Source organism: Malania oleifera, chromosome 10, assembly GCF_029873635.1.
Source record: "Malania oleifera isolate guangnan ecotype guangnan chromosome 10, ASM2987363v1, whole genome shotgun sequence".
Lineage (NCBI taxonomy): Eukaryota > Viridiplantae > Streptophyta > Magnoliopsida > Santalales > Ximeniaceae > Malania > Malania oleifera.
Window position 1 is genome coordinate 72151149 of NC_080426.1, and position 12652 is coordinate 72163800.

The following is a 12652-nucleotide window of genomic DNA, read 5'->3' on the forward strand; positions in this document are numbered from 1 at the left end:
ACAAAGTGAATTTGAAATGAGCATTATGGGTGAACTAAGTTTCTTTTTAGGGCTGTAAATTAAACAAGCTAAATATGGAACTTTCATATGTCAATCTAAATATGTTAGGGACTTGCTAAAAAAATTTAATATGGAAGATAGTAAAATTCTTGGTATTCCTATGAGTTCTTCCATCAAACTTGATAAAGATGAGCAAGGAATCCTTGTTAATGTGAAATTACATCGTGGCATGATTAGAAGTCTTCTATATCTTATAGCTAGTAGGCCTGATATTATGTTTAGTGTGTGTATGTGTGCTAGATTTCAGGCTATTCCTAAGGAATCTCATCTATTGGCAGTAAAATGAATCCTTAGGTATCTCGTTGGAACTATAGAGTTAGGGTTATGGTATCCTAAGCATACGACCTTTGAGATTGTTAGTTATACTGATGCTAACTTTGCCAATAGTAATGTTGATAGGAAGAGTACTAGTGGCACTTGTCACTATTTAGGACAATCTCTTGTTTCTTGGTTCTACAAGAAACAAAACTCAGTTGCCCTATCTACAGTGGAAGCAAAATATATCGCGACTGGAAGTTGTTGTGCTCAAACTCTTTAAATGAAACAACAACTTATGGATTTTGGGTTGCATTATGTTGCAGGACTGATTAAATATGATAATACTAATGCAATCAAAATTTCAAAGAATCCTATCTCATATTCACGAACTAAACACATTGAGATTAGACATCATTTGCTTCGTGATCATGTACAGAATGGGGATGTGGCACTTGAGTTTGTATGCACAAATGAACAATGGGCTGACATTACCACTAAACCACTTCCAGAAGATAGGTTCATACAAACTAGACGTGAACTTGGTCTCATGCATAGTAAAGATGTTTCCTAGATATTTCATAGCTCTTTTTAACTTAGGGGGAGCTGTCTAAGAAGTTCAAAGTCTAACAATTAATATAACACTTGGTATCTTTCATTAGCTTGGACTTTATGAAATTAGTTATATTTTGCAATGGACAATTCTCATATCTATTGCATGATAATGATTCCATTTATGTTTTATGTCTTGATCATACTGGAACTGTTTTAGTTGAGTAGTTGTGGATAAACTGTTAGATCCTAAAACTTAAAATAGGTCATTTTATATAGCAATTTTTGGGAAATGTCTTCTTTTCAAATGACATGTTGCTGAAATTTTTAAAATTCCCAAACTTCTCTTGTGTACTAATGTTTAATACCCAATGCCTAAGGCTATTAATTGCATAGCCCTTTTTTCTGTTTCCAAAAGGGGGAGATGCACGAGAGAGGGCAAAAATTGAGTTGAATTGAACTTAAATGAAAAATTATTTCCATTGATAAATTTTTACATTATGCATATTGTTAGGGGTAACCTTCTAAGGCTATACCTATTTTTTGCATGATGTATTTGTCATCATCAAAAAGAGGGAGAATGTTGACCTTATAGGTCACACCTGGTTTTGATAAAATACTCTAGTATTTTATAGCTATCAAGTGTATGTGCAGGCTTTTATTAGCAGATCAAGAAATGGCACTTGAAGCAAAGCATGAAGACCCTAAAGACTACTTTCATGATTGTAATTCATTTTAATTCAGTGAGGGTCTATAATAGTAATTAGAAAAAAAGGTCTGTAATAATTATCTGCATATCATGCATATAGGATATATGATAAGCTCAGTAAGACCTTAGTGAGACCTTAGGACCCAACACTTATGCACAAATAATTCCCCATTCGCATTCACAATCAAGGGATCAACTTGAAATGAAATTGAATAGAATAGGCAATATTTGCAAGAGGTCGAGTGACCGAACCCCAAGAGTTCAAAACACCTCGGGTGCCCGAACCGCTCGGAAGTCAGCGGTTTGACCTAGCTTTGGGCGACCGAACCAGAAGTGAACCTACCGTTCACGGGCGATCAAACCCCTAAAAGGGATCTTTTCACCAACTCGGGCTACCAAAGATTTTAGTTCAAAATAGGCCCCGAGAGACTGAACACTTGAGTTCGATTAACCAAACTTAGCTTCAAGCACTCGAACCGCGGACAAAAAGTTTCTAACTTTTGTTCATCCAACCGAACCTAAACTCGGGCTACCGAACCTTTTAAAATGCCTTTTTGAGCTGAGTCTATTTGGGCGACCGAACCATAACTCAGCCACCTGAATCCTCTCGCGTTACTTAATAATTTACCATGGTTAAAAGGGTAACACATGGTTTTTCAAAATTGATTTAAAACAAATCTAATAATACCCTACATTTCCTAAACGGTCATAATTACACCTTGGTCTATATATATAAGCTCATTTGTGAGGATTACACATAGATTAGCAAAAATCCTCCCTATTTCCAAAAGTTCATATTGCCCATTTTACTTCAAAACAGTCTCAAATCTTCATTCCCTTGATATATCTTAGCTTTGTGAGAGTTCTATATTGGGTTATTGATTATATAGATTGCTTATACTCCCATTTTCTTGGCTTGATCGTTTGATTATTTTGGGGAGTTTAGCAAAGTTTATCCCACATATTTGAATATAGTAAATCTTGTGTTGGGATAAACTCATAGGCTTGTAGATCTTTGCATTGTCATTGCAAGTTTCCTATAGCATGATTTTGTTGTGCAAAATATTTTTTACAAGCTACGATATTTTCAAACTACTCTTGTGCTCATTTTATTGAAGGAAATCTTTTGAGATAGTTTGATTATCTGATTAGCATCTTTGAAACCCTGATTTGTTATTGATATTTGACATAACTTGTTTCAAAGATATAGTTTGTTTAGAACACTCTTGAACATTATAGTGATCACATCATGCTGAGTGTGTTGTTTGTACAAATATTCACATCACCGAACTTACATATTCTATAGTTTTGATGTGCATGTAATTGATTACATTTGGTGCATATTTGCTTTACTAAGAAGCATAATCACTTTACCGGTAATATTGTGAAAATACTGTTGTATTCTAGGCCTGGCATGAGGGGGCGGTAATGCAGCCCAAGAAGGATATGTTCTAAAGTTTGAGGTTAGGCCTATGCTAATTGATCTGGTTGTTTAGGTGTCGCTCCACCCGTCAAGTGAGCCTTATAGTGGTAATCCTTTTTCTTGTTAGCCAAGGCGGGGACGTAGGCAGTTTGCCGAACCTCGATTACATTTCTGGGTGTCATCTCTTATTTACCACTTTCTGGTGCATGCTTGGTTAATTTTACTGTGCAATTTAATTTTTCCTGCATATTTAAATTGATTTAATTTATCTGCATTTATTGACCATAAGGTTGTGTAATATTTCTATTACAGGATTAACCTAGGACATTAATTTTTGAAAATACAAATTCACCCCCCCCCCCACTCTTGGGTTCACGGTAAAGCTAATAATTATCTATCTTCAAAATTGATGTGTGCTTTTCACTATCAAAACCATCCCATCTTCAAAAACCTTAAACATAAAAGGTATAATAAATTTTCTTAGCTTTATTTTGACACTAAGATTGCCTTATTTAGAGTTTTTTAGAAAAAGTTATGCCCCCAATACCGAAGGGTGTCTGTGGCTCAAAATCCATTAGCAACTCTCGATTTTTTCACCCAGAAATTCAGTTAGTCGCCTGACCCCATTGGCTCAGTCAACTGAACCTTGTTCCCTCTTGATTTATCACCTATAATCTTATTTATTCGCCTAACCTTCCCATCCCAGTCGCCTGAGGACCCCCAGAACTTGAAATTTCTCATTCTTTTGGCACACACTTGTTTGTCAACTGTGGGATATGATTATGAATACATTGACTTATTTTCTCGAATGATTGAATGGAATTTTTATGGCATGTAACTTGAGTATGTTGTGAAAGAACCACCTAGGACTAAACTTGAATTTGATTATATACCTTTTTAAAAATCCTTGGATCGCATGATAAAGCATGATTCGTTTTGTTTATGTTTGGTCGATTGAATTCATGTTTTAAAGTGTTTCTCGTGTATGTGATTGAGGATTAAAACCCATAGGACTAGGTCACCCATCCCTGTCCTACATCATTTTGTTGACCTTCGGTCAACTGACGTTGGATTTTTGGCTTAGTTAAAAAGCCTCAGTCAATCGAACTCTAATGTATTAAATGACTCAATCGACCGAACCTGTCACGTGAGGCATATGCTGTGAAGCCTCGATCAACTAAACCCACCATACTAAAATTAACTCAGTCGACCGAACAGATCGTAGGACAAAGAGTGAAAAGTTTCACTAAGCCTTGGTCGACTGACTGATTTGTGTTATAAACGCTTCGGTTGACCGAAAAGGTAAAAATCAAATTTTGACTTGTCTCGATCGACTAACCCATTATTGAACACACCATCCTCGGTCAACCAAACCATACAGTCTCTAACACCCCAACTACTTAGTCGACCAAACCATGTAGTTTAAATTGGCCTTGGTCGACCAAATCTATATGAATGGTCAACCGACCATTGTCTTGGTTGACCAAACCCACGAAGGGTTCAGAATCGCTTTAAGACAGTCGACCATATCCTTAGTTCAAATTTGCTCTGGTCGACCCAATTGACAAAAGTGGTCGACCGAACCTTAACCTGGGTTGACCGAACCTCTCGGGTTGGAAATTATTTAAGGGCTAAAACGTCTTTAATGTTTTAATTAAACTTTTTCAAAATACCGAGCGTGTCCCTTAATGGTCAAATTTCCTAAAAATTTATAAATACCCCATCCATAACTCAGATTAGCAACTTTGATTAACTTCCAAATCCTCTCAAAATATTTTGTTAATCGAAGCTCCCCCAACAACATTTTATTGAAAAATATTTTCTTTGGGGCAAATTTATTTTACTCTCTCCTAATGTCTTTCACTTATTACTTTTGCAAAATCATTTTTGAAAGAGAAATTTTTGTGTGGGCATTTACTTTAAATCATCCACTCTTGCATAAGCATTATTTCTTTCATAAAATTATTTTTGAGAGTTGGATTAAAGGTTCTCCCGATTATTATCATAATAAATATTATTGGGAGAAATCATCTATTGCACGAATATTTTTCTTGAGCTTAAACTCCAAATTTTCCAAACGTTTTTATCTGCAAAAATCTTTGCGGAGATTATATCTTCTATACACAGATATATATTTTATTTGTGCAAATATTATTTGAAAACACCAATACTCTATTGAGCATATTTCATATCATTAGAGAGTGTATGTATTTGAACTTTAACGTGTACATCTCTGCTTGTATTTTTTTCAGAAGAATTTTATATGTAAAAATTGTTTTTCATTGTATCGGTTAGGTTCATCTTATAAATTAAACTGGGGAGTCGCAACCTCGTAAATGAGATCGGTTGGGTTCAGTCTGAAAATTGAACTAGGGTGTCTCTGTCCCCTAAGGGAGATCAGTTTGGCTCAGTCTGGTAATTAAGCTGGGGTTTCCTTTGCCCCGTAAGGATAGGATGTAAATGGCTTCTGGTCTTCCCGTTTAAGTAAGCAAGGATAGTGTAATCCTTGGGGGGTATGCCCAAGGCAGGGACGTAGGCTAGTTTGACCGAACCTTGATAACAAATCTTGTGTCGCTCTCTCTCTCTATCTCATTTATATTTTTGCACTTAAATTTCCACATGTGTATGCTTTCATTTATGGTTATAATTATTTGCATGCACACCTCCATTTCAAATGAGATATGTTTTATCGCTTTATTAATTTACATGCACATTTGTAATATGAATGGGATATAAACTGTGGTGAATCAGTGTAAATGTTTAAATTAGCCAAAATATTTTTAAACCCAATTTACCCCCTCCCCCCTCTTGGGATCACACCAATTTCAACACTTGGACTGGTTGTGCGGTAGACTTTGGAGGTCCAACCATGCACGTTTCTAATGAGGTGGGATTGGTGTAATGTCTAGATGGTGCATCTTTCTAGTGTAAAAGAAAGATGGGTTCAAGATGGGTGATCCAATGGTAGATGGGGTGGTGATTGGTGGAGACATGGTTTCTGGTGTTAAAACCATGGGATAGCATACTCGGGTAGATGAAGAGAAATGGGGGTTTTAAAGTTGTAGTAGCAGCAATGAGCATGTTGTGTAGGTAGAGTTAGAGACTCAACGGATAAGTGCAAAGAGCTCTAACTTAGGAGACTTGCAGTATTATAGGATAAATTGGAGCATAAAGGATATTTTCAGTAGGTGGAGTTTCAAACTCAGCGTAGAGATGACATTGGTTATAATGCAAGGAGTTCAAGCTCGGGAAACTAGTAGGATTACAATGGGTTCAAGTGCACTATCTGGCCACTTCCTAGGTGTGATTTGATGTCTCATGAAACCATTACTACTAGGGAGGATCCTACCACCTTTCAGGAGGTAGTGCACGACCAGGAGAAGGTTAGGTGGATAGGTGCCATAATGGAGGAGATGGAGGTACTACATAAGAATCATACGTCGGGGTTGGTGGTGCTCCCAGAGAAGGAAAGGGAGATAGGTTGCAAATGGGTAAGTATTTTTTTGTTTTATGTGAGTGACATGCCGATTACTAGAAGGTTCCGACTAAGGTATATCAGTTGGTAACTTTGTTGAGAATGGAAGTTGACATGACGATTTTGAGTGCTACCAAGAGTGTTCTTAGGTTCGAGATTTGTAAGGTTAAAGTTACAAGGAGATTGGGATTATCATAGGGTGACTTTATAGTCATAGATGCAATGAGATTGGTGTCATCTCAAGGTGGCTGTATGGACAAAAACTACACAGAAATTATGGTTATCTTAGGATAGTTTTGGGTATCAGGTGTTGGTGAAGTTTAGCATGGTTGATGTTAAATCGGTTACTAGTACACCATTGGCGAATTTAAGTAAGCAGTCTACCGCTCAGTACTCGAGGATAGATAGTGATGTTTGGATTGTGTCATAGGTTTCCTACGCTAGTGCAATTGGGTACTTTGGCAGGCAACAGAGGGTTTTGTCAATTGTGAGGTTTGCAGATGGAGACTACATAGGGGGCCTAGACGGCATAAGGCTTGCAACGGGATATGTTTTGGGAAGGCCTAATGGTTGGAAGTTCGGGGTACAGTCTCAGGGTGCTCTAGTTACAACTAGATCAGAGTTCTAGGTAGAGGTTGAGGATGCCAGGGTAGTATTGTGGTTTGAAGAATCTTTCAAGGAGCTGGGGGTTTAGCTAGGTGGAGTTATTGTTACCACGGTCAAGTTCAAGTGTGGCTTGGACTTGGTTTACGTCTCTAGGTGTTAGAGGGGAGGCGGGTCCTAATCTATAGGCCTGGGTGGAACAACAGTTATGTTTCTAGATTTCCAAGGTGGTGAATATTCACCAAGGTGGAGATTTTTGGGGATGTGGCTCATATTCAGAGTGGATCACATGTACTGGAGAAAGCTACATGACATGAGGGATAAAGGGAGAGAAGAAAGGTGCATCCATAGAAGGCAAACCGTCGATGGTTTCAAGCAGTAGATACAAGGTATTTATTCTGTTCCAAACCATTGACAATTTTTTTCGGTGCAAATAACTTAAATTCAAATCGGGGACTTGTAGATTGGGCTAACTAGAAGGATTTCCTCATGGGGATTGCTACAGATGTAGTTTAGTTATACTAAAACACTTCTTTATGCATTATATTGTTATATAAACATCATTATATAACCCTAGATGGGATTAAGCTTCAAAGCTTGTAAGCTTCATTGATCATAGTGAAACTGGAACTGTTGCTCCTTTGAACGTAGGCAATTTCCGAACTATGTTAATCTTGTGCATTCTAGTTGTGTTTTTGCTTCTTCTTATTATTGTTTGCTTTCTTCTTAAGTATATTTCACCATCGAGTGATTGCACTAGTGGTTGTTGAGTGTTTTATGATCGATTGTGTGTTTCCACTGTGCATCTTCAAGTTGAGTGAAACACCAACATTGACCCTCACAAAACATGGATACACCAATATGTTCATTTTGATCTTTATACATAAACAGTTAAGCATATTGTAACCGAGCTCTGATACCAATTGTTAGAAAAGGTGTAGTCCCAAGAGAGGGGATGAATTAGGAATTTAAAAAATGTATGCAAAATCTTAACAATTTTAACCACAACTTAAGCATGTGATCAAAACTAGCAAATGCAATTAACAATCACAACAAATATAAACAAATATAAGTGTGCTTAATTTAAAGATATTAGGGAAGAGAGAATAAAAGCCGTATTTTTACAAGGTTCGACAATCCTTGCCTACATCCTTGCCTCAAGAAACCCACTTAAGGATTCCACTATGTACTCTCCTTCCATAGGTTGAGAAACCTCTCTCTTTCAATAGGCGGAGAAGCCTTTACAATCTCTCCTTCAATATGTAGAGTTACCTCTCTTCTTCACTAGGCGGAGATGCCTCTCTCCTTTACTTATGCGGAGTTGCCTCTCTCTTTCAATAGGCAGAGTTGCCTCTCTCTTTCACTAAGTAGAGTCGCCTCTCTCCTTCAATAAGCGGAGATGCCTCTCTCTCCTTCAATAGGTAGAGATGCCTTTACAATGTGGAATCAAAGAAGTAGACGTATAAAGAGTGCTCCAAACTTAAGTGGATGAGTACAATAATAATACCACACTAATACACTCACAAAATATTATGAATGAAGCTCAAGAAGTAACTAGATGGTGATCACTTGAAAGATAAACAAAGAAATTGCAAAGTTCTTGATGAAGATTTTCAATAAAAGATCAAAAGCTTGAATTTGTATGATATATATATATATATATATATATATCTTTTCTCTTCTTCCTAAAACAAGTTAGGAACCTTATATTTATAAGGAAGATGATAAACTAGCCATTTTATGGTCGTTGGGCTTTAAAAATAATTTATCTTTTTGAAAACCAACAGTTACAGCATTCTGCCGCGATTTTCGGTTGACTGAATTGAAAATCGGTCACCTGATATCCCTTGAGATTTCAACCGCAAACACCCTTCAATATTTGGAGCATAAATTTTTCTAGATGGCTCTAAAAAAGTAGATTTTGGTATCGAAGAAAGTCTAAGAGAAACTTCCACAAATTTTATGTTGAAGATATTTGAAGATGGGAAGTTATTGATAAAGAAAATCGCACATCAATGCGGCGGTCAAAAAAAGAAGGGGATTTGGAGAATCTTGTTTTCGGGTAGTTTTTCATTCCAAAAATGATTTTAATATTTTAAAATAAATTTTGCACATTTTTAAAATGTTTTCATGAAATTATAGAGTGCCTAGGGTCCAACTAAGGTTACTTATGAGCTTCTTCACATAACCAATGACAATGTACTCACATAGGTCCTATTTGCAAAATGCATGGAATAAATTCTTTAAATTCTTCAAGTTTGGACTTCATGAACTCCATGATAGTAGTCATAGTCTTCAAGGTTGGTCTTTATAAGCTCCATGCTCATAGCCAAATATCATCATCTTGTATAATTCATGGCTTTCCAATTTGCATATGTTATTGTGCTTAATGCCTTAATACTTGTGTACACACTTAGTAGTACAATTAGATGCCTTAGTTTGTTATTATCAAAACGGGATGAAACCTAAAAAAGCCAACAATGACAAGATCCAAGCATTATATTCATAAGAATTGCATGAAATTTAGAAGGAATTTAGCATTGTTGAGAAATAATTTTCAAAAAAAGATTTAAACTGTTCAAATACGGAAGTAACATCTAATTTATTTTTTATTGGATAAAGCCAAGTATATTTGGTAAAGTAATCCACAAAGATAACGTAACAGAGAAAGTTGTCAAAAGAAGGGAGTTTGTTGCTTTTATTACATAAACATGCATTTTAAGAATGAGAAAATGAACTTGACTTAGATAAAGGTAGTTTATGAGACGCAATGATTTGATGAAGAATTTTGGAGGACGGATAACCGAGACAACTGTGTTGACTTTTTGAGTGTGATCCCTATTTTGATGCTGACAAAGCACATGTTTCTTATATGTGTATTTAACATACGAACAGGTCCATTAATTTAACACACACATAGGGAAATAGTGATGGAAGCTTGCAGGGCTTAAAGACTATACGATCAAGCATTCCATGAAGTCAGAAGAGCAAAAGAAGAAAGAAGAAGATGAAGACATTTGTGTTTTATATGTAATTGCATTTAATTTTACATCTTTCGTCTGTAATAATGCATGCATCTACATTATGTGTTTGAATGCTCAAAACGACCGTAGATAGACCCTAGGGACCAGCACATCTCACCAAAAATCTTTTTTCTAAAAAGACTAAAATCATACGAAGTTTTTGGAATAGCTTTAGGGTCAGAATCGGGGCTAAAATGAAGTTTACAAAAACTTCGGTTGACCGACACCAGATTTTTTTGGTGTCTTCAAAATGACCTAGAATGACCCTAGGACACTCACTCTTGTACTTATATGTGTAGTCATTTGAATAGGGTGATTGTTGGCTAAAACAGGACCGAAATGCACAAAATGAGCACTTTCAGTCGATCGACCCTTATAGTTCATTTGTAGCTCGGTCAACCGAACCTAGGTCTAGGTCAACGGTTGACCATGTCCCAGTCAATCAAACTCTTGTAGTTCAAATGGCCCTGATTGACTGAACCTCCTAGGGAGTCAACTTTTTGACTACCTAGTCGCCCGAACCCAAAATGTACTCCAACGCTCTAGTCGATCGAGGGTCCTCGGGAAATGCCCCAACTACCTGGTCGACCGAACTTCTCAATTCAAAATGTTCCAGTCGATCGAACTGCGCTAAATTGGAAAATCGCCTTCAGACTTAGATGTCCGGTCGAACGAACCTTTAGTTCATTTCATGCTTGGTCAACCGAACCTCAAGAACTTTGGTCGACCGAACTTGTCCTGGTCGACCGGTGCTCTCGGGTTGGAATATTTTTTAAGTGTTTAAAACATCATTAAAACTTAATTAAACTTTTCCAAAATACCGAGCGTGTCCCCAACGGTCATATTTTTCACAAACTTTATAAATACCCCCCTCATTACTCCAAATTAGCAACTTTGATTAACTCTAAGTTTCTCTCTAATCCTCTGTTAATCAAAGTTCCCCCAACTCATTTTTATTGCAAAAATTTCTTCTTGGGGCAAAATATTTTATACAAAACTCTCCAACTCACTTCCACTCTTTTATTTTAAAATTACTCTTGAAGAGAGTATATTTATTTTTGGGCTTTTATTTTTACATGCTATTTATTTTTGCAAATCATTTTTGAGAATATAACTTTGGTTTCTCTTGATTATTTCTTTGATAAATATTTTTAGGAGAAAATTGTTTGTTGCACAAACATTTTTCTTAGGCCTAACTCCTAGATTCTCCAAGTAGTTTTCATTTGCATAAATCTTCGTTGGAGAACATAGTACACATTTTTTATAAATTCTATTTGTACAAAAATCATTGAAAGAGCAAAACCCTAGGTTCTCCTATGTTATAGTTGAAATATCTTTTTGGAGAAAACCATTTATTAGGGTTTAAATATAGTTAAGCACCCTTACTCCCCAGAGCATATTTCATATCAATGGAGTGCATATTTTTATTGAGCTTATTGTGTACATTTCTGCTTGTATTTTTCAGAAGCATTTTCATGTACAAAAATGGTTTAAATGTAACGGTTGGGTTCAGCCCATTAATTGAACTGGGGAGTCTCAGACCCTTAAGTGAGATTAGTTTGGCTCAGCCTAGTAATTGAACTGGGGTTTTTCTCACCCTGTAAGGAGAGGATGTAAAAGGCTTTTGCTCTGCCCGGTTAAGTGAGCAAGTTTAGTGGAATCCTTGGGGGGTATGCCCAAGGCGGGGACGTGGGCTGGTTTTGGCCGAAGCTCAATAACAAATCTTGTGTCTCTCTCTCCCTATCTCATTTTAATTACTGCATTTTAAATTCAGTATGTGTATGCCTATTTATTTACTGTTATATTTAGTAGCATGCACACTCTTACATTAAATGAGATACACGCGTATGCATGAACCAATAGCTAAATCATTTTACATACACGCATTTAATATTGAATGGGATATGATACATGGTGAATTGGTGTGATTGATTAAATTAGATGAAAAATGTTTTAAAACCCAATTCACCCCCCCCCCCACCTTTCTTGGGATTGCACCAAAGCTAACAAACTGTGCCAGAGACTGATGGTTGGAAGGGAAGGACTAGAGTAGGTTGTTGTGAGAGTCGAATGTTGTGGTGAAGAAGATGGTATGCTCACTGAAGTTGGCAACTCATATATGTTTCCTTTACTCTCACCTCACACCAAGAATTCCCCCATGGTTAGATCCTTCAAAAGAAAGAAGTCAGGTAAAAATTCAATAGAGGTGTTATTGTTAGAAAAAAATCGAGAGAATATTTTTCTTGATGTTAGCTGCGCACAAAACATAATTGATTTTGAAAGAGAAATCACATGAATTAAAAGTGGTAAATTCTATATAAGTAATAGGGATGTTATTGTAGAGACCCAGAAAATAGAAATACAAGAAAAATAGAAGAAAAGAGGAAAATGGTTTAGTGAGGACAAAACCAGCGACGATTTTCTGGAGTGCTAAGAAATTCGTCGACGGTTATAATTTTATCGCAGCCAGGTTAAAGGTAAACAACGAAAACTAGTTTAGTTAAAGACCAAACCGGCGATGGTTTTCTAGGAGCCTAAAAAAACCGTCTACG